Here is a 23,894-nt window from a genome sequence, read left to right as displayed (position 1 = left end):
TCGAAGCTTTCATTTGTTCTCTTCGATGTCTCGCTCTGGACAGATGGCGATACACCGATATGCTGAATAATATCGATAGTGTCTAAACTGTCTCGATTTCGGCACATCATTATAAGAGTCGAATTACCGATACGTCGAAAATCTGAGTGGAAAGTAACGTCAAACGTGGAACGTAGATCCCGGAATTTTATTTGACTTTATTATTTAGCATCTACGAACATTACTTTCGTGGGGATAGTTTTTGATGTTGTTACATATAATTTAGTCTCAATATCGAGAATGACAAAAGGCTTCGTTGTGGTAGCATTAAACTCAGAGTGCGTCATATCGGGAAAATGATTTCAAAGCTGTAGGCCCACAGCTGTGCAGGTCTTTTCATTTAGGTGAGACTATCTGTAGAAAGTAAGTGAATAAGAGCACGATTGATTTGTACTTGGAGTACCTTTCCTTTCAAAGTGGGAAAAAGTGATATCAAATGTTTTGCAATCTTTTAGAATGATGTAATGCAACATCTGTAAAATGTATTTTTCAGTGCAAATGGTATATACTTTGCTCTGTTGATCATGGATTACACTGATACATTGCTCACATATTCTGTGTTTTCTTTGCCAGTATGCTTGCTGTACAATCCACAATTTTCTTACTTTTGTGAATTTGCATAGCGTTTGACATGAATCCTAAACATGCCCTAGGATTTCTTAATCTTCTACTGGGTACGCGATCATTTCCCACTTGCAGTGTCCAAGTTGAAGTACAAAGAATTGTTTTTATTTTGTGTATGCCTACCGTTGCTCTTTTCATATCTCTGTAGTTTCCCTTTCATAATACGATCGTTGAAACAGACTGAATGATTCTGTTTACCTCCCGTGAAAAATTAACTGTCAACATTCCGTGTGTGGTGTTGTTCTGGTTCTCCGTATGTTGCATTCCTATACTTGGCTATGAGAGGGGTATTTTCAAATTTATTTTATGACATCAGTTAAGTTAATAACTGACTGACTAATACTTTAAAAAATACTGGGTACCATATATTTTTTTGGCATACCCATTGTTGATGTTGAACACATATAGGTAAAACTTCATAGTATATAGGGCCTACCTGGATTTAAAATTAGAGTAAGACTTTCATGCACTTTGTATACAATAAATCCAACAATATCACATACTGTCTGTTGATTAAACTACCCATATTTACTACAGAAGAGTTGTTGCTCGTTTTTAGTTCTCTTTGTCTCTGCCATTTCGTACATATTAATTTTCATGGGCTTAAATATAGACACACAAAGAATATAAAATAATCTTGCATGAAAAACATCCCACATTTGCACTAAATTATGTTTATTTTAAACCATGACCATGGTATCTGCTATAATAATATAGCCTCCTTCAGGAGTTATACACACCAATAAATGAAAAATGCTTTTACCCAGTAGTGGGCGAAGACATTTTTCATTTATTAGTGTGTGTGACTTCTGAAGAAGGCTATATTATTATAGCAGAAACCATGGTCTAGGTTTAATGTAAACATAATTTAGTGCAACTGTGGGCTGTTTCTCATTTGAGACAATTTCGTAATGGTTGCTGTTTTCGCTGCCATGATGAAAATGACATATAATATAATGTTTTTACAAGGACAGGACAGATGGCCAGCCTTGCTTTTTCTGAAGGGAAAATTGCCAAAATTAGATAGGAAGGCCAGATATAGCAAATTTAACTGTCTCTAACTTTGAGACTGATACATCTCTAGCTGTACTTAAGAAAACACAGTACTGTTATGAATGTGTGTGTAATGGTATTCAATACATTACATTTACTGACATGCAAGTTTGTGCTTCATCTTACATCATCAAAAAGAAACTAATAAATGGGCGAAAGCTATATATCGCTCTCTTCCTCCCCCCCCTCCCCCCCCCCCCCCCCTGCCACCCTGCCCTTAAATCCTGATTGTAGTGACAGACTAATCTGTTGCATAGCTCGAGTCTAAGTTAGTTTGGAAGGTGACAATTTGGTTGTGAATTGGCGAGACAACAAACGTGGAAGCAGAAGGTCTGGTTGTGGTAACAAATTTACAGATAGAGAAGTTTAATGTGTATGTCTGTGCCATACTGAAAAATGAAATGGGGGTTCCACTACATAATTTTTACCAAAAAATGCTTGAATCTGAAATGCTTGTAGTAACACAGTCGAAGAATTCTAAACTGTCCAATAGTTTATCTGATGTACTGAATATTTCATTATACTCCACAGTAATTTGGGTTGTGGTAATAAAATTATCTCTGCCCCTGTAGTCTGAGGTACAAACAGATTATTTGCAAACATTCACTCCAATTTAATACATGTCATTGCGATGAAATGTGAACAAAGTTTGACTGTTTCTAATTTTTGAATATTCAGTTTCCTTCATAATTAATCACATTTTTTTTATGAATACTTGTAACTAAAACTGCAAAGTTAATTCAGATAAGATGTATGAAATTCTAGACAAATCTGTAAGTAGTATATCAGTGCGTATTAAGTAAGGGGCCTTCATATATTGCGCATAAGCTATGGAAAAAACCATATGGGAGGGGGATAAGCATAATGTAACTCTTTATCACATTAATTGCATCTATTTTTATACATTTTGTATTTGCTCATAAATAGTATCCGTGTATTGTGCTTAATTTAGTTAGTACTGTGTAATACAATATTTTGTGTAGACTGTCTACGTCAAGCTCTCTGTGCAAAATCTCATTTTAAATTATCCTTAATCACACAAACTGCATGCAAATTTTGAAGGGAATGCATAAGTAAATCAACTTTACTGGGATACACTTTCATATTAGTAAAAAATATGAAGTGTTGCATGGAATTTTAAACATTTTATCAATGGCTTTCTGAAAAAGACACCTGCATATACTGTAATTTATTTTATTATTTGTACCATCTAGTTACCCTAAATTTCATTATGGTAATGTACCAATTATGAAACTTCAACTTGTCAGGTATTCATTCAGACTCTTGTTATTTCACCTAAAGCATGTATACCATTTGCACTGTTGTTTTTTAACACTGTAGTGGTCTTCATTCCAAAGACTGCTTTTATGCAGCTCCTCAAGGTATACTGTCTTGTGCGAGCCTCTTTTGTCTGTGTGTGACTACTGCAGTCTATATCAATTTCAATTTGCTTACTTTAGTAAGACCTTGGCCTCGCTTTGCAATTTTTTTTCCTCACATTCATCTCTATTGCCAAGTTCACAAATTCTAGGTGGTGCAGGATATGTATTGTCACTCAGTCATTTCCTTTTGTCAGATTCTTCTTCATCATTTCATGTATTAGACCAATTTCCTGTTATGGTACTCCATCTCTTGAATAATCTTCCTACATTTCTTCTTCCAGTGCATTTATAATTGAGAGTCTTTACTGGGAATCTTTCTCTAACCATATGGTCTACATGTTTCTCCTGTTTTTCTGTAATTTTTCTTTTGCAGTATACAGGGTGATTCAGCAATAATCTTACATAATTTGTGAGGTAATTCTACAAGTGAAAACAAAACCAGAAGAGTCTTATGAACAGTATCTAATCCTACATGAGGAGTTCAAAAAGTCCACAATCCATGTCAGTGCACTTGTCAACACATTGGAGTGTGTGATGGGTGCCGCATCAAACGTCATCATTGCTGGCTTTAATGCAAGCAGTAGTGTCAGTGATGGGAGCGAGAAGTTCTTCATGTGTACAGTATCCTTCTTTGTAGTGTACAAATCTCCCTTTAACCAGCCCCATAAACATAAGTCTAATGAGGTAAGGTTGGATGATCTAGCAGATCAGTTAATGGGTCTGCCATGGCCAATCCACCATTGAGGAAACGTGTTGTTGAGAATGACTTTTGAGTTATAGTGAAGTAGTGATCCATTATGTTGCAGGTATATTTGCCACTGTTGCTCTAATGTCACTTCTTCCAAAAGTGTAGGTAGGTCTTCTATCAGAAAATGTGCGTATACAGTGGGTGTCATGCAATTTGACAGGGACACAGTCCGTATCACCAGATCATCAATCATACCACATCAGATGTTCACTGAGAACTCAACTTGGAATCTCATTTTCCTAGTGTCATATGGGCTCTCCATTGCCCATATACGAGAATAGCATGTGTCCATGATACCATTGCATGTAAATGCAGTCTCATCTTTAAATAAAGTGTATTGCATGACATCTGTGTGTACAGCCAACTATTCACAAAAATTTTGTCTGCTTACTGAGTCACCTGGATGCAGTTGCTGCATGTCTGCACATGGAATGGGTACAAGCCTGCAGAATGTAACATACACCATGCTTGGATTGGGGAAATATCAAGCTGATGGCTAATGCACATCATACTGGCAGTTGGACTCCATTGTACCATTGCAATAATATTGCCCTTTTCCTTAACTGACTGGGCGGCCTCGCATTTTGATATTATGTGTACGCTAGGTAGCGTTCTAGATTCACATAATTTTGAAAATATCCTGGCACAGGGTATTCGATGATCAGGGAAATGTCTCTGGTACTTTGTCGCAGCTGCAAGGGCACTTCCAATACCATTCCCATACACAAACAACATGTCTGGGTACTGTGCATGGGTGAATGATGCAGCATGTTGGTATTCATGGAACAGTGGACTTTCTCAATTAAACAATACTCAAGCATGACATGCACACAGCCCCATAATTGTTCACTGATCCAACCTACAACTGCACACAGGGTACATATGCAGCTGTTATGCCTCTTTGCGATGTCACAGAGCTGCCATCTGTTGGAGAACTCTCACACCTTTTCTAGAATGGATCAGTTCCTGACCTACCATTATTCTGTCCACTAAAGTACCTACAGAGCATTTTGGCAAGTAATATTCACACTTTTCTTCATATCCATTCCTCCAGTTCTGTAACGATAAAAAATCGGACGCATGATCATAGGACTTTTCTCGTTTATTTTCACGTGTAGAACCACCTCACAAACTATATGACATTCCTTCTGAGTGACCATGTACATTCCTAAATCTTTCCTTATATCTTCATTTCTTTTTTGATCTTCCCTTGTACCTCCTTCCACCCTTCTTAGAACCCTCATTCAGTCAGATTCCTTTCCTGGCTGTATTCTGGCAATTTTGTATATTGGTTCCACACACGGAAGTAAATTTATTTAATTTTTAGTCCATGTCACGGCTATATATGTAAGTGATGTCACGTCCCAGATATTTAGAATGTTTTTCTTGTTCCACAGTTCATGACTATTAGATGAGTAGACCCTCATTAGTAACCTGACCTGTCCATCCTCAGCATTCTTCTGTAACACTACATTTCGAAAGCTTCTGTTCTTTTTGTGTGAACCTTTTATCATCCACATTTCATTTCCATACACTCCTGCACTCCAGACAAATTCCATCATAAATTAATTCATAACATATTTATGTTAAAAATAAGTGAAGTCTATGATGTAAGTCTGTAACCAGGCTACTGTCGTGACTATAGGTAGGGTACAGCCACTCTTTGCTGCGGTGCTAGAAAGGGGTAGGTGGCAGGTCCATTGCCTTGGCCACCTTTTACCCCCATGAAAGATCCCAGAGACACATTTGCTAGAAAGATGGGAGGTCAGAGACCACCCTGAAGGAACTGGAGTGAGGAAAACACCTCACCCCTATTCAGGGCTGAACTTGGGAACTCCAGGACCAGTATCTAGTGCCTTGCCCACTAGTCCACCATGGTAACATATTTAAGTTAATGTAAACAGACAAAAAATTCCTCTTTCTCAGAAACACTTTTTTTTCAGTCTGCATCATTTTATCTCTCTTCTGTTGCCATTGTCTCTTATTTTTCTGCCCAAACAGTAAAATCCATATTGTACATTTAATGTGTCATTGCCCATTCTAATTCTCTCAGCATTGCCTGATTTGATTCAGCTATGTTCCTTTACCCTTGTCCTGCTTTAGCTGAGGCTCACCATACAACAGCTTTTCAAAACAGATTAGATTAGATTAGATTAAGTTTTCATTCCATAGACCCAAAAAATGAGATGTTTCTCATGGGTGTGGAACATGTCAGAAAGTACAACATAAAACATTTGAATATAATACTTACTACCGTGATCATTTTCAGGAGATTGTCGAAATAGGTGAATACAATGCAGTAAACTGAAACTGGTAATATTTACAGAATTAATACGCTGTCAGAGTGAAACATTGTAATGCACTATTAACACATTTATCACACACAAAATACCTAATCTTGACTGTTGTGACCAAGTGCTGTCAAAACTGAAATCTGACGATATTTTTACTTAAGCTGGCATAACAGTCTCTGTTAAGGTCATCTATGGAGTAGAAGGAGTTATCTATCAAAAAGTCTTTCAAACTCTGTTTAAACCATGCTTTATCTGAAACCAAGTTTTTAGTGATTGCTGGAAATTTATTGAAAATGTGTGTTCCTGAATATTGGACCAGTTTCTGGACCAAGGTACCTAATTTTAGGTCTAATATTGAGGTGTTTGTGGGAAATAGAGATGTATTTCTTGCAACAAATTTCATTAAGGAATAAATATACTGTGAAGCAGTGGTTAGAGTATAAAGTTCCTTGAACAGATTTCTACACGATGTTCTTAAAATTGCATCACAAATGATTCTTACCACATGCTTTTCCACCCTAAAACTTTCGCTCATTTTGATGAGTTGCCCCAGAATATGATCCCACATGAGATAATAGAACAAAAGTAAGCAAAGTATGCAAGTTTTTTTAAATATTTATATCTCATATATCTGACATCATTCTCATGACAAATACAGACTTGTTTAGGCACTTCTGTGGTATCCTCTTCCCAACTGAATTTATTATTGAGTTGTAATCGCAGAAATTTAACAGTGTCAACCTCTTCGATCTGTGTGTCTTCATATGCTGTACATGTGCTGGAAGGAAATCTCTTACAGGTTCTGAACTGCATATAGTGGGTCTTTTCTGGAACACAGAAAAGATGACCAAAATCAGTGTGGATGCACTACCAATTCAAGTCGAGACCAACTGAAAAATTCTTGGTGTGAGGCTGCCTGGTTGTCTATGCATGTGTGGTTCCTGACAGATACCTGTTTAGAATTCTCCAGTCTCCTGTATGTAAAAGTTTATTAGAAGTGAGCAACAGAATTAGAGTATTCTAAGGAGAAAGACTGTGGTGTTGCATGTGATATTTTCACACTACTGCACCTAAAATTGATGTAGGATTATGATGTCAACCCATCTGAATGTAGTAACTTAGCAACTGTAGTTATTGGTCCTGCTCAGCAAGTTGTGCGATCTGTTAACAATCAATGGCAAAAGGTTGCAGTGTTTGTGAATCAGAATAATCAATCTGAAGAACAGTAAACTTCTGATGTGTCAAAATCCAGTTCATTTTGTAAGGAGAACTGCTATCTTTGATGCTGTAACATATGGGTATTGTATGCTTTACTTGTCAGTAGCTTCTGGAGCTTTTGAAGCTGGGTGCACCTTTTCTCTGTGGGAATACTGGCTGGCTGTATAATAAGAACAATGCCACAGGCCACTCTGGTGTGTAGAGAAGAACCAGAGAGAGTAATGTAAGAGTCACATATTCATATTAGGCACACAATCAAGTTTATTTTGTAACATAGCGTGTTCTGTATGTAAAGCTTCTATACTCAAGTCCAATAGTCACAAAATTAAATTAAAAATAAACTGAAAAGCATTGACACAGCTTTACATGTAGTGACATCTGAAAGGACGACTGCTGCTAGGTGAAGAATAGTGATCCAAGACTCAACAATGAGAAATAGCTGTGAACAATAGTGATGAGACAGTGTGTTAAGAGTATAATAAGAATGTGTCATCGCCAACAGAATGCATGTAAAATGGGTACCTGCAGCATCTTGGACTGCAGTGGTTTGTGAGAAGAGGAGGAATTGTACAAAGTCTCAGTTATTTGAGACATCATCTCAACGATACACAGTGGGCAGTTTACAGCATCACACCAGAACCCAGTCACCAACAGTCGCAGTAATGTAATAATGCCAGTTCCATGTGATTTGAAGTCGCTACTGTTGGCTAAACTGTTGAGTTACTTGGCGTGTGATGAATTTTGTGTGGTGGAAGTTAGATTTGTGTTTTGTATTTTTGACTCTCGAGTGTAAAAATGTCATCACAAAAGGAACAAATACCAGTAGTCAGTAGGCTACTATGAAATATCAGCTCGATAGCACAGGATTCAAAGATTTAAGTGCTGCTGATGTAAGCATGGTGCTAATCAATGCAATAAAATCAGCATATGAAGAAAGTGTGAAAGGAAGTCAAGAGAAATTTGTGAAAGAATATAGGGAAAGTGAAGAGAAATTTGAAAAAAAGATCAAAAAGAAACTGCAAAGGAAATAAAAGAAGTGAAAAAAATCTGCATTTAACTAGGCTCAAGAGTGAAAGGTGTTGTCTGACGAGATACAAGGAGAGAAATGCACAGGTGTATGTGAAGATAAGCAAAACACGTCTCTTCTCACAGAACGTTTGTTGCCTATGGAGTTACAAATAGACACCAACTTAAGACACCAGCTTGTTAATTGAAATACCTGGTTCTAACCTGAACATGTCAAGCAGAACAACAAGTGTGACCTTAGATGATGAAATTACAAGTAAATGCACATATGTTGACAATAGTGAACTGGATGCTGGGCTATTTAGTATGGATGCAGTTATCTTTTCAGTGGATAAGAAACATACTTAAAACATACAAAATGGAATATTTAGGTAGAGGGTGTGAAGATTATTGTCACAGAAAAATTGGAGCAAACTGTTACGAAACAAAAACAAGATTTAGACAGGAAATTACAGAATTCATTAGGTTGTGAGAAGGTACTTGAAGATATGTTGTTTGGGTAGCAAGGATGGAAAGTTTGTGATGCAAAGAGGTTCAGAAGATGTTCATGGATAAATACTGTTCTAAAAGCACAGAAGACAAGATTTTAAATTTTATATGCAACAAGCCATACTAGCAGATATTATGAAATGTACATAGAATTTTTGGAAATGGAATAGCAATGTATACAGGTCAACACAATGGCTAACAGAGAAGGAGCAGTGGGATTCCAGAGGAAATGAGTCAGCATTGTAGCCCATCCCCGATGTTTTTAATCTGTTTATTGAGCAAGCAGTAAAGGAAACAAAAGAAAAATTTGGAGTAGGGATAAAAATTCACAAAGAAGAAATAAAAACTTCAAGGTTTGCCAACGACATCGTAATTCTGTCAGAGACAGCAAAGGAACTGGAAGAGCATTTGAGCGAAATGGACAGTGTCTTGAAAGTAGGATATAAGATGAACATCAACGAAAGCAAAATGAGGATAATGTAGTCAAATTAAATCAGGTGATGCTGAGGGAATTACATTAGGAAGTGAGACATGTAAGGTATTAGACGAGTATTATCTGGGAAACAAAAGAACTGATGATGGTCAAAGTAGAGAGGATGTAAAATGTAGACTGGCAATGGCAGGGAAAGCGTTTCTGAAGAAGAGAAATTTGTTAACATTGAGTATGGATTTAAGTGTTGGGAAGTCCTTTCTGAAAGTACTTGTATGGACTGTAGCTATGTATGGAAGTGAAACATGGACAATAAACAGTGTAGAGGAGAAGAGAGTAGAAGCTTTCAAAATCTGATGCTACAGAAGAATGCTGAAGATTAAATGGGTAGATCACATAACTAATTAGGAGGAACTCAATAGAATTGGGGAGAAGAGAAATTTGTGGCACAACTTGACTAGAAGAAGGGATTGGTTAGTAGTAAATGTTATGAGGCATCAAGGTATCACCAGTTTAGTACTGGAGGCCAGTGTGGAGGGGAAAAATCCTAGAGGGAGACCAAGAGATGAAAACACTAAGCAGATTCAGAAGGTGTAGTGCCTCAAGAATTTTGGTGTACATTCTAGACACACTCGGCCTTCCACCATCTCAAACACCCAATATTTTAAGTATGAGTGTGGGCGAGGGGTAGCGTATCTACTGTGCCACCAGTTTCTGTGTGCAGGTCGGAAGTTTGTTATGAGAAGACTGTAAGCGTGGTGGTTGAATGACGCCAACAAGTGTTAGCTGCGAGTTCCACTGAAGCAGTGATGAAAAGCACAAGGTATAGTTAAGCAGTATTCTTTGATGTGTTAGTGAAAGTGATTATTGTAGAAAAAGAGAAACGAACAGCTGACTATAGACTTTTAACTGTAAATTATTTGGTTGTTAAAACCAGGCAATCGTGATTATATTTAATTGTATCTAATGGTTATTGACATAGGTGACTTGCAAGAGTCTGTATGCTTATGTGAAACTTGCAGAAAAGAAAATATAACCTGAGCCGAACTGGAAGTATGAGGGTGCCGAGTTATTTCTAGTGAGAGAGAGAGTAATTTTTAGTTCCTCCAACTAGCATTATTTCTTCTGAGAAGTTGTGGAGATTGACACAGCCGCATATGCATAGAAGAGGTTCGGCTAAATGTTTCAGGTAAGTCAACTGTAGTAAGAGATGTGTGAAGCTCACAATCCAGTTTTGCACTGCTTCTCTTGTCTCTGAAATCGTTAGGATTGAGGTTGCAATAGTGACTTGGAGATGAAGAAGCTTGCACAGGATAGAGTATCATGGAGAGCTGCATCAAACCAGTCTGTGGACAGAAGATCACAACAAAATCAATCAAACCTTACAAAAGAACAAAAACTGCAACTAACAGAGACCCAAGCCCCTCAACGCACTACCCTTGGCGTTTACATCCTCCCCACAGCCTTAAAAAATAAATAAATAAATAAATAAATAAAATAAAAATTATCAGAAACACTCTTCCATCAGCACTACTCATCTAAACAAGATTGCAGATTAGAAGAATGCTTCTTCTTTAACTGTCTCCCAAAATCCCTCTATCAAATTAGTATAGGCCCCAGTGTCCTAATCCTTAAACTGATTACTATGGTTAACTACTAAATGTTCATAACCCATCTTCGCCAAACCCCTATAGGACAAAAATGCGTCAGACATTACAGTACTGCCCTCCTCAATATATTCCCCAGTCAGACCCACTAGTTCCTTCTTACTATGACCTGCAAAACACAATCAGCATACCCACTCCCATAAAAAAACAACAGCCCCCCGCAACCACAATCCAACCTGAGAACTGTCCCTCCCATACTTCGTCTTACCAAACTGTGATTTGTCACTTTCAACAACAAGCCCTGACACTCCCAATTTCCCCCTGTACTTCATGCACTACAAACAAATTTTGCAACAAAAAGAAAACCAGTCTAAAACAGTGCTCTCACTCATACCTGTCTCATGCACAAAAACTTAAAGAGGACTGATACCAAAAGTAACACATAAGTAAGACAATCTCCCTTATTACCCACATAGATTTCTTGAACCAGATACCACATCTTGTCGAACGCCAGGTATTTTTGTGCTGGAAATGTCACATTTGTGTGTCCCTGGTCTGTGCTCCTGGAACTTTCATCAACTTCTTGTTGTGTCCACAAATGTGACACCTAACACATTCATCAATTAGACCAAAAGCCTGCAGAAAAAAATAGATTTCTTTCCAAACAAAAACACCAGTCTAATCAGATGTAACAAGAATGTCAAAACACATAAACAAGAAAAGAAACCTTAATAATGCACTGAAAAGAAAAGCACTTCCACAACCGGTGTTTCTGCACTGACTACCCAGGCTCAAAACCACATAAGCACAATGACAACCCAAACTAAAATGAACCAAATACCACATGTTAAACCACCAGAGATCACCATCAAATACAACATGATATCTACAAACTCAACCAACTCAAAAACACTGTACTTGAGGCTCATGAGAAAGGCAGGCGGTTGCACGTACATCAGAGCACATTACACTGCAGGTGTACCAACAGTCGTCCCCAGCAGGAAGCAAGTAACTATTTCAGATGAGTTTAATAATTCTTGATTGCGTTTTTAAATGCTTGCAAGTTCTCAGTGCCATACAGCATAATTAAGGTCTTTAGTGGATACATTTTCAGTTAAATATTGATTTACTGAGGGCACTGCGTGGAGCCGAGAGTTCATGAAGTGTGGCGGATGAGCCGACTAATGTGACGCCACAGGTTTGTTGCAGGGCCCATGTACCTCACTGGCCCCACTCTCTCCTGTATTTTTGTCGCACACCAGACCACTATTATGTCATGGGTTATAGCATACAGGTGGAGTCAGATGCTTTCATTGATCCGCTCACTGTGTGGCTGGCCGTGGAGGAGAGTTCAGGGTTGGTGTTCAGCGACACCCTGCCCCTTGCTGCCATCACAGAGAGACAGTGGTACGGTAGAGATGTACTCTTGTCATCTGCACCTTGTGCCGCTTATATTGCAGCTGCCAGTGACTGAAACAACAATTATTGATTGCTGCTATGATTTAAAAAAAAAAAAAAAAAAAAACAGTGAATTGCAGTCAGACTTGAGAAAGGAAATGTGTTGGAAAAGAGAGAGGGAAGAAATAACGACTTCCATCCACACAGGGTTTTGCGGCAATGGATAATGCAATGGTGAGACTTGAAAATTTGACAGATCAGCACTCTAACCCAAATGCTCTGTTTCTCTAGAATGATTTGCTTTAACCACCGTACCATCTGGGCATGATTTCCATCAGACCAGACTTCCTACTTGACACACCACAACCACCCCTGCTCATTAACTCCCTACTTGCCAATTTCTGGTAGCTGTTGGTGTTCAGCCCTGTCCAACAGAACAGATACACTTATATCTTTTACTGTATGGGCAAGATGGCTTTTTGATGAAAAAGTTTCTGTGCAGATGCACAACCAACATCTAAATTAATTCAGGAATCAGAAATCTGTGATGAGGTCATTAATATGCAGGGGTCATTTTGGTGTATTGTCAAACTAATCTAAACAATAAACTAAAAGGACGTTGACAGAGATTTACAGTTTCTCATAGGTAAGTGAGACAGATTGTGTGTGTGTTTGCATACTGTTCCATAAGGTGATGGAGAATGTCATTCTAGTAATTGGAAAGAAGTAGTGACTAAATTTGCATCTTCTGAGCTGAATGATCAGGCACATCTTTTGTTAGATGAAAAAGAGCAGTCAAGAGCTTATAATCAGCTACTAGGAAAAAGTGTGCTGCCATGCATACATTGAGGGAATTTTGTGACACGGTATGTGATGGCTAAGGATTTCTTCTCCAGCTGACTATAGCTGATGTGGGCCTTGTTCTATGTCTTAGTCATGAATGCTATGGGTTGTGTTTCCAACTTTGGGAGATGAAATTTCCCCTGTTCCATGTGATGATGAATCAATGGCAAGCCCTGTCAGTTTCTGTGGATCATAATGAATAAGACAAGGGTCACTGAGTAATTCAGGTTTCAATCTTCGAAATGATCATTTGTATTCTCCAGTCCAATGGCAAGGAACATATATATGCTGGAGGCAATGCAAAGCAGCAGCAATTTTCACTGCATTCAGAATAAATTTAATGTAGTTAGTTAGTTTTCCAAGAATCGTAGTTCCTGCAGATTGTTAGTAGAAAATAATCTCTGAATGGCCTCTAAGTATTTAGTTGAGGGATGAGCACTGAGTGTGTCAGTGAGATGTCCCAAATGTTCAATTTTGGTATTGAAAAAATAAACATTTCTGATGATTACATGTGAGTTTTGGGTCAGCTAAACCTTGAAAAAAGAGATTCCAAATTTTTGAAATGCTGTTCTGGTGTTTGTCCTGACACAGTGATGTCATCCAAATAATTTAAACAAGACGAAAGTTTAAAAATAAATTATTAGAGAAACAGTTGAAATAACAAAGGGGCAGATGCACTTTTGAAGGCAAGGCACTGGTATTGATACAGACCAATGTATGTATTGACCACCATAAACTGTTTGGTTCCCTCATCTAGTTGAAGTTAATCTAAGCATCAGCTTCTGTGGATTCAGTGCTGGAAAAGAATTGTCCACCTGCTACATGATCCATAAGCTACTCAATATGTGGAAGTGGGAAAGAGTCAATAAGTAAGCATTATCTGTTGCTTTAAAATTTGCCCACTGTCTCATTTTCCCATTTGATTTTATTTATGATAACTGCAGGAGATGCCCATTGGCTTGCAGAAATGTGTTTCAAAACCTTAATTTATTCCAACCTTTGGAGTTCAGAAGCAGATACATCTCATGTAGCATGAGGCACCAGACTTGCGTAGTACAATTTAACATGAGGAACCAAACTTGAATGGTACAACTTTGTTTGAGAATCGTCTTTGAGCATAATGTGTACATGGACATTCGTTGCCTGTCTTGATGTGTCATCAACCAAATGTCTGTATTTTTCACACATTCCAGCTGATTGCATACGAGTATTGTCAGCTAAACCTTGAAAAAGAGACTCAAAATTTTTTAAGTGCTGTTCTGGTGTGAATGTTGGCATGGGAAAGTTGAGTATCTATATCATGCACACTGTCTTGAATATCCAGACCAAACAAATCAAATGCATCCATGCCAAAAATATTGGTACTAGAGCACAACTGAAATACCATGAATGGCACTAATGTAGTCATATTTTTATATTTTATGTGCAAAGCTCACTTCCTGAGAACAGAGGTACCTTCACCATTATGGGCCGTGTGGTGCAGCTTGGGTGTCACAGTCTCATTAGTTAATGTGACTAAAGCACCAATGTAAAACTGACCTGGTGCAGTTTGACTGCAAATCTGTAGAGAGATGAACGGTTTGCAGTTATTCCTCAGAAGCGATTGTAAGTTCTGACTTCCAAAAGATTGCCTGTGTCTGATTTGTGAGTAATGAAGCATTTTGCTGATTGTCTACCTGAGGAGAGCTCATTTGAATGATCAGAATTTTGCACTGTGCATGTAGCTGCAGGGTTATTGTGCTTGCACCTACAGTTCCTTTGGAACTGCGAGGTGGAGTTGGTGAGGATTTAGTATGAGAGATCATATTGATCTACATTTTCTCAGTTCCAGATTTATCTGGAACAGAATTTACTTGGCAGTTCTTTTGCAGACACACTTGTTATGTGTGTCCTGACTCGTGGCAGTGTAGTATTCTACTTGGTGGAAGAAACTTACTGTGAAACTGGATACCTTGTGTACTGCCAGAACCACTGCTTGTGGCTATTTTAAACATTTGCTGTTGAGCCTGGGCTCGCTTAGAATTGTTCGCAGTCAGCTTTGCAACAACAAGCAAGTTAAAGTCTAGTTTATCAAAGTCTGGCACTTCCTAAGATTTGATCACTTTAAGTACATCATTGAAACAAGGATAGCTGTGCTATAAAATCTCTGCCCATATTTTATTGTCAGCAAGGTTCTGAATAATTGCACGTGAAGCATTTCACCTTAAAATGAAGCTCCAAAAGTGCAGTTAAATTTGCAATTCCTAGTTATGTCCTAGAGTTCATAAATTCAGTCATTCTAAGACTGATTACCATGACATGCACGAAAAATTTGAAACAAGCTGCAATAACATGGATCTATGACTCCAAAACTTCATCTAACATCCCAATGACATTCTTAGGGTAGGGTTTGGGGCTTTGCTTTAGGAAACAGCTTCCTACACTATCTAAAAATGTTCACTCCTACTCAGGGGAAAAAAGGAAGACCATTGTGAATCACCTGAAATTATGTTAGCTGTGAAATGCTGCTCCACCTGCATTTTATATTTCATCCAACTCCTCAAAGGAACAGAACGGAGGAGGTGGCACCTTGCCACTGGAATTCTGTGGTTCAGTCAAAGTTGGCTGCTGGATTTGTGCATTCAGCAGTCGTGTAATACACGACTGTCCTTCCTGAATTTGTTCACTCAAAACTGAACAAATGGAGCGAATAATTGCTCTTCATCAGTTTCCATTTCACACAAAAATTAAGTATTTGGTATAATATGAGTATAGTAGAAAGACAGACAGCAAAATTCTGTTATTTTGACACTGCCATAAAATGTCTGTTGTGTCTGTAGCAGATGTGAGGTGGCACAGACATTAAAAAACATTTAGTAAATGAATAAAACATAAGCACTTTTATTTACACTATGCACAAAGTAAGGTATGTTGTACATAACTTAGATTTCTTGTTTGTCTTTTCCACATTGGTTCTCATATATCAATCAGTGCATTGTCTGTACATCCATGTTGATCACTGGCTAACAGTTTCAATCACTAAATACCAAGAGCCCTGTGCTAGTATGTTGTTACCGTGAGTCTTCTGAGATCTAGGCGGGATTTGGTGTGCAGTGTCTTGGAAAAACATAAGGATGGTTACATTTCCATACAGTGAATACAAGTGAAGACAGCAATTCTGGAGGCATCGTTAGCACCCTCCACGGGGATAATGCAAGCTATATAGGTATTGGCTTGTGGAGGCGCCTGCATCTTCTGTTGAGATGTGAGGAGCATGTGGCTCACCATGAACGGTCAATATATACAGTGTCGATACTGCAGGAGCCTCCAATGCATATAAGCAAAGCAGCTCTGTGCAAACTTATGGAACAAGAAACTGCAACAACATTCACGTCTCCCATGCCAAAACAGCTGTCAGTCAGAAAAGTACAACACAGTTATTCAGTCACCTTCCTGGCAACATTAAGTTGGTAAAGAAAGTCAGCCAGTTCACAAAAAACTGAAGTTATATCTGATGGGCCACAGTTTTTACTCCGTAAGTGAATTTCCCACTAATGAAGTGGACATTTATCACGTAAAATTATCAGTCATATTATCTGAATTGTATATTTTGTAGACAGTAGTACTGCTAATTTTCATTTGATAAGTGCTCTGTTTTAATATTTGCTACTTGAGAAGCATACATACCTATTTAAATATTGTCAAATACCTCAAATACTAAATATGTGCAGTAAGAACTTTGTTCAGTAGGGACTAACCAAATGGGGCCGCTTAGCTGTTAAGACACTGACTTCATATTAAGGAGGATGGAGTTGTTGTGTCTGACCATCCAGATTTGGGTTTTTGTGATTTTCCTAAACCACTAAGGTAAATGCTTGGGGTGGCTCCTAATGCCATGGCCGACCACCTGTCCTATTCTCCTACACCTCCTGCCCTATCCTCTTAAACCACATGTTTCGTGTGTTGTATATATTGAGCTATTGACCATATTGTACTACCTTGACAATTCCCATATCATTACGTGGTGATCCTGCTTGTGCATGTGTTTTGTGTTAATGTTTGCTGGTACTGACTGTGCACTGTGTGTTGCTGCTGTAATTTTTAGATCAGATGACAGCTTCAATGCCAAAACTGGTTATCAATTTTAATAGTGTTGTGTATGAACAAGAAAGTAACTTTTATAATCTATTCTGGTACAAGGTCACTGGTCTCGTCAGCAGATGGAATCCCAATGTCTCATTTTGTGAATGGGGTCTTAAGTGGCTGAATACAAGCAGGGATTTTATCCTTTTCAAAGAATCCCTTTTGCATTCACCTTCTGTGATTTAGAGAAACCCTGAAGAACGTAAAACTGGATGATAGGATAGGGATTTGAACTGCTGTCGTTCTGATTATGAGCCCAGTCCTCTAACCATTGTATTGTGCTACCTCAGTTGCTGGTATTGTTCAGCTGCTTGACTTTACCAAGAACTGCATAGCAGTTGCAACCTATGGTTGTGAAATTTAAGTTCCTGTCGGAGAAATGGGTATGTGACCATTTTAATCTCTCATATTGTGTTCTTAGCTTACCTATACTGAAAATGAGGAATCCTTTTCTAAATTTTGACCCGCTGCAGGTCCAGGGGTTAGAATAGGCCCAAGGTATTCCTGCCTGTCGTAAGAGGCAGCTAAAAGGAGTCTCACATGTTTTGGCCTTTATGTGATGGCCCCCTGCAGGGTTTGACCTCCATTTTTCAAAATTTTCCCAAAGAGCGAGCTGATTGGGGAAGGGAGCATTACATGATGCATTGTGTTCACGATGCACTGAGACCTCTCGTATCCTTTGTCGACATGAATCTGCACTTCCACTCATTCTCCAGTTGTTGGGTAGGTCACCCTCCTGGGCGTGTTCTCCTTCATCCTCTGCACAGTATTGCTTTCTGTGCTGTTGACGATAATGGACTTCTTAGCTAGTTTGCACCTGATATCCAGCACGGTAGCAAGTCCGTTGTGGTGGGGCCGCCATGTACCCTGTTGGCTGTAGCCCCCTGACCACACAGGGATTGCTCTGCTGATGCCTGCACCATAAACTCCCCATTTATGCCAAGAAGTACATGCCCATCACTGTGGGGCATCGGGACTCCCGGCTATGGTCATCCTGCCAGGTGACCTTTGCTGCTGTTGGGTGGCGCCTGTGGGGAGAGCCCCTGGTCGGAGTGGGTGGCATCAGTGCAGATCACACGCTATGAAGCGCAGTATGTCATATCTTGCTGGTGGTCAAACGCCAGCAGTCTCTAAGTGATCAAGGTCTAACTTCAGTGTGCTAAGAAATATGACCCCAAATCGTTCCACCACCTGACCACACCACGGGAGAAATGCCAGGCTAAGGATGGCAGTGAAGCTTATTCACCCCGACACCTCGTATGTACGAGAGTTGATGGGTAATCTTTTTTGTCAATGAAACCTCGGTGTTTCGTGAAACATTTAGAGGACAAGTTTGGGGAGGTGGAGGGCTTGTCTGAAATGCGGTCAGGGTCAGTCATGATCAAATCAGCATCCTCTTCCCAGTTATGGGCACTACTCACCTGTGGCAAGTTGGGGGATGTTTCTGTTTCCATCATACTCCATAAGACCTTAAATATGGTCCAGGGTATCATATTTCACAGGAACCTTCTTCTGCAGTCTGACAATGAGCTGTGCGCTAATTTAGAGCAGCGAGGTGTCCATTTCGTCCAGTGCCTCCACCAGGTTCTGAGAGATAATCGGCTTGCCACCAGTGCCTTCTCTTGGCCTTCGAGGGTGACACATTACCCGAGAAGGTCAAGGTGATGGTCTACTGCTGTTACATAAAGCCATATATCCCTCCCCTGATGTGATGCTTTAAGTGCTGGAAGTTCATCCATATGTCTTCCCACTGTACTTCCTATGTCACCTGTCAGCATTGTGGACATCCTTCACATCCCAATACTTCCCGTGTGCCGCCTCCCATCTGTATCAACGGCGGAGAGCACTATTCGCCTTCCTTGCCAGACTGCAGGATTCTCCAGAAAGAGAGAAAAATAATGGAATACGGGACCCTGGACCAAGTGACCTACACTGAGGCTAAGAGAAAATATGAGAGGCTACATCCTGTGCATATGACATCAACCTGTGCCGCCGCTATGACAATAGTTCTACCATCTTCTGTTCTGTTGCGTACAGTTGGCTCTCAGAGCTTTCACATTTCACCTGCCCCCTTGATGGTGGGTGGCACTTGCCTTCCAGTTGATCCTGCACAACCTACTAGGAGCAACCCCCCCCCCCCCCCCTCCCTCAACCCAACCATTAGGACATCAGTCCCCTCTTCTCAGTTGGAGAAGTGTGTCTTCTTTGGCTCCTCTCACCAGGAAGGGACCCCTTGGGTCACTCCCTTCCCAGGTTCCTACCAGTGACAAAGCTGACACCCGCCAGTGGCTGATATGAACCTGATATCAAACTTGGAGAACAGATTTTGAAACTGTCCGATCCATCATTTCAGCAGATAGTGCAAGACCTAGATCAGTGTGATTCAGGTGCCCTGTCAGCCGATAAATTTGAGCAGCCAGCTAGCTATTTGTCGGGTTGAGTCCGTTCTTTGTGATCGGCCCATTTGGCAGCTGCTTGCGCTCACCACGCTGACTAAACAATGTTACGTGCCATGTAAGCAGTTCACTAAACAGATGGCTACACAGGTGAACCGAATTAAGTCTTGCCCTTGGCGTTATTGATGGCACAAATGCCAAGACTGCCGCTCCCGACAAGCTCAGTGTTAAGCTTGTGGTAGGAAAGGGCATGTACAATCCATATGTTTGCAATGGAACAAACATAAGAATTCGGTCCACTCACAAAAATCTAGTCAAAAGGCCCTTGTCATTAATGCAGTATATTCAAGTCTGCAACAGTCATTTGCAAAACTGGATTGTGAGCAGTTTCTTCAGTGATACGCCAGCCAAACAAACTTTTTGTTCATTTACTTTTTTGTGGGAAACGTGTCAAATTTCAGCTGGATACGGGAGCCTCTGTCACATTGCTAAATCATAACACACATGAACTGTTAGGCTCCCCTCGCCTGTCAAAAACTAGCACACAACTGACAGCTTATAATGGATAAGACATTCCTTATCTTGGAAAATGTACTTTGCTTGCCATATATCGCTCGCATACATGAACAGTGACTCAACCATCCTCAATGGTAAAGCCAAACATATCAAATGAGTCAAAATCTAATATGTTTGCACAGTCACATGATTGTAGCACCGTATAGTGCTTTACCATTGAGGATAATGCGTTGGCACTGTCTACATTCAACGCAACAGACAGTGTAGCTAGCTTGTTGAAAAAATCCCCTGAACTCTTTTTCTGAAGGTTTAGGCAAAGCTAACAATTTTGTTGCACTTATCATTCTGAAATACAATGCCCAGCCAAAATTTTGCCAGGCCAGAACTGTTCCCATTGCATTACAGAACAAAGTCACCGCTGAACTAAAGAATTGCAAGATAGCGGAGCTGTTGTGCCTGTACAACAAGCTAGTCAATGGGAAAGTCCACTGGTTTTGTTCCCCAAACCTTCAGGTCACATTCACCTCTGTGTTCGCCTTAAGTCTGCAGTCAACCCACAAACTGTGATTGATACTTATCCATTACCACACATTATCACAGCCAGAGGATCTCATGGACCAATTAGGCGTTGGTTGCTACTTTTCAAAAATTGATTTGCGCGGTGCGTATCTTCAAATATCACTTGATGATGAACCTCAAAAAGTGTATGTTGCAAATACTCTTTTGGGCTTGTTTAAATATTTGCACTTGCCTTTTGGAGGATACTGTCATAGTAGGCCATACACCTGAAGAACATATTGCACATTTGCATGCTTTGATTTGTGTGTTATCTGAAGCAAAGTGTAGGCTAGACAAGTGTGGTTTTTGTAAACCTTTGCGGTATCTTGGTCATGTCATAAACAGTCAAGGTGTACATCCTCTTCAGTCGCATTTGTTAGCCATATGAGATTTGCCAGTTCCTCGCAATGTCACAGAATTGCAGTCTGTTATAGGGGAAATGAACTGTTATATTCAATTCATACGGAATGCAGCATAAATAACAGCTCCATTGCCTTGCTTGCATCACAAGAATGTCCCCTTTGTTTGGCCAGATGAGTGCCAAGTAGCTTTTAAAAAACTTAAAGATGCATTACTCAGTGATAGATGCTTAGTTCACTTTGATACTGACAAACCACGTGTACTGCATGTTGATGCTTCCTGTTACGGAATTGGTGCAGTGCTTTCACACAGAATTTGTGATAAAGACAGGCCTATTGCTTTCACATCAAAAGTGTTGTCCAAAGCTCAGTGTAACTATTCCCAAATTGAGAAAGAGGCTTTGGCTATTGTGTATGGTTTCACCAAATTCCACCACTATTTGTATGGCATAAAATTCTACTTAGTAATGGATCAAAAGCCTTTGCAGTCCTTGTTTCATCCAATGAAACTGGTTCCTGCATGAACTGCCCAAAAATTGCAAAGATAGGCTTTGATGTTGTCTCAATACCAGTATGAGATTGTGTATTGTCTGACAGCTCAACATGGTAATGTGGACACACTGTCCTGTCTTCCGATTGGCCCTGATACAGACTTTGACTCTTCTGCTGCATCTTGTTGTCACCTTGACACTCAGGATTCTGCATTACTTCAATCTTTTCTGCTGAACTATAGAAAAATTGCACAGGCCACGGAAGCTGATTAAGATTTGAACATTTTGCTAACATACATTCGCCCATCTTGGCCTCATTCCTTGCATAGCACAAAGAACTCTGTAGTGCACCGATACTTTGCCTGTCAGCATAGCCTTGCTCTATGGGAAGGTGTGATCCTTGTACAAAATCACAGTGGAAAGTCATTGGTGTTGATCCGTAAAGCTTTGCAAAAAGAAGTGTTGCAGTTACTTCACCAAGGCTACTGGGGGAGTGTGTGTACAAAACAGTTAGTGCGTCGACACTGTACTTGGCAGGGTATGGACACTCAAGTAGAACAGATGACATTACAGTGTCACACATGTGTGGAAAATCGGTCCACTCTGCCACAAAAATTATCTGCTTGGCCGAAGTTGCAATCGCCATGGCAACAAATGCCATAGATTTTGCGAGACCTTTTTGGAACACTTGCCGGTTGATTGTGGTTGACTCATGTAGCAAGTTTCCTTTTGCTGTTCCAATGAACTTGACAATGTTACACAACGCAATTCAGGTGTTGTCTACAATTTTTTTCCTCAAACGTTTACTTGAAGTGATAGTGTCAGACAATGGGCCTCAGTTGACGTCTAATGAATTTGAAACATTTTGTGGATGCAATGGCATACAGCATCTCACTAGTTCATCATTCCATCCACATTCACATGACAAAGTGAAATATTTTGTAAGAATCTACAAGCAGCAGATGACCAAACTTTGCTCCGCACACATAAAGCATTCCAACTGTATCTCGCCTCCTATTGTTCGCATCCCTGAGATGGAACATCGCTGGTAGAATTGCTTCATGGCCGCAGCGATCAGGCACTGCTCCATGTGCTCCACCCTCCTCAGCATCCAGTGCTGAAGGAAGGCCACAAGAATCGCTTTGCACTGCATAATATTGTCTTTTACAGTGTTTTTTTAGTGGCAGCAGATGGTGGGTGCGAGTCGCGATCATGCATCAACTTGGTGCTTGCATGTATCTTATTTCAGGCCCATATGGCTTTCAGTTTCGACATTAAAGTCAAATTCTCCTCTGTCATGTGCACGATGATATTTCAATGTTTCTTCCCCTAGATTCACGGATCTCAAGGATAACATGGCCACAACACCGGGGGACGACCGCATGGGTAGAGAGCCAAGAGAGCCTTCGTCTCCTCTTGTCCTACAGATGGAGCTGGACCCTCCCACACTGCAGCAGTCGCCGCCTTCTTTATCTGGTTCATGACATCAGGAGGTGGACGCATATCCTTCTGGTTATTGTCTGGGTGCATTTCCACCAGAGTGAAAATTGTGTGTAGTAGTTGGAAGAAAGCACAACTCACATCTGTCTACACATTTCATATTGTTTACTAGTTAGATAGACGTGATCTAGGCCTAAATTTTCTGAATTATAAATGTTTAAGAACCTGACCAGACATGCCTGATAATGTAAATTCTCTAAACACAAATTAATAACAAATTCATTCTTCTGTCATTGTATCTCTAAATCAGTAAAATTATATAAATTTCCTGAAGAAGCAACCGTTGGTTGCGAAAGCTAGAAATTTTGCGTGTGTGTTATTTTATTGTGCCTGTCTACCGGCACTTTCCCACTTGGTAAGTCTTGGAATCTTTGTTTTTAATATATTTTCCCCAAGCGGGAAAGCGCCGGTAGATAGGCACAATAAATAAAACACACAAACACACACACACACACACACACACACACACACACACACACACACACACACACACACACACACACACACACAGAATTTTGAGCTTTCACAACCTGTGGCTGCTTCGTAAAGAGGGAAGGAAAAGGAAAGAGGGAAGGATGTGGGTTTTAAGGGAGAGGGTAAGGAGTCATTCCAATCCCAGGAGCGGAAAGACTTACCTCAGGGGGAAAAAAGGATAGGTATATATTCGCGCGCGCACCCACACACATATCCATCCATACATACACAGACACAAACAGACATATTTAAAGGCAAAGAGTATGGGCAGAGATGCAAGTCGAGGCGGAAGTTTGGAGGCAAAGTTGATGTTGAATGCCAGGTGAG

General features: G+C 39.9%; 1 long non-coding RNA gene across 1 annotated transcript; it reads left to right on the top strand.

The window, feature by feature from the left end:
- The first annotated feature begins 104 nt into the window (after window positions 1-104).
- On the top strand, window positions 105-23,326 carry LOC126320662 (uncharacterized). Its single transcript, XR_007558206.1, has 2 exons — window positions 105-383; window positions 22,927-23,326. It is a non-coding gene; the product is annotated as an uncharacterized LOC126320662 (long non-coding RNA).
- Window positions 23,327-23,894: the final 568 nt, after the last annotated feature.

This window comes from Schistocerca gregaria, chromosome 1, assembly GCF_023897955.1.
Source record: "Schistocerca gregaria isolate iqSchGreg1 chromosome 1, iqSchGreg1.2, whole genome shotgun sequence".
Taxonomy (NCBI): Eukaryota; Metazoa; Arthropoda; class Insecta; order Orthoptera; family Acrididae; genus Schistocerca; species Schistocerca gregaria.
Note: the sequence above shows the minus strand (reverse complement) of the source record. Positions and strands in the feature narration are given on the sequence as shown.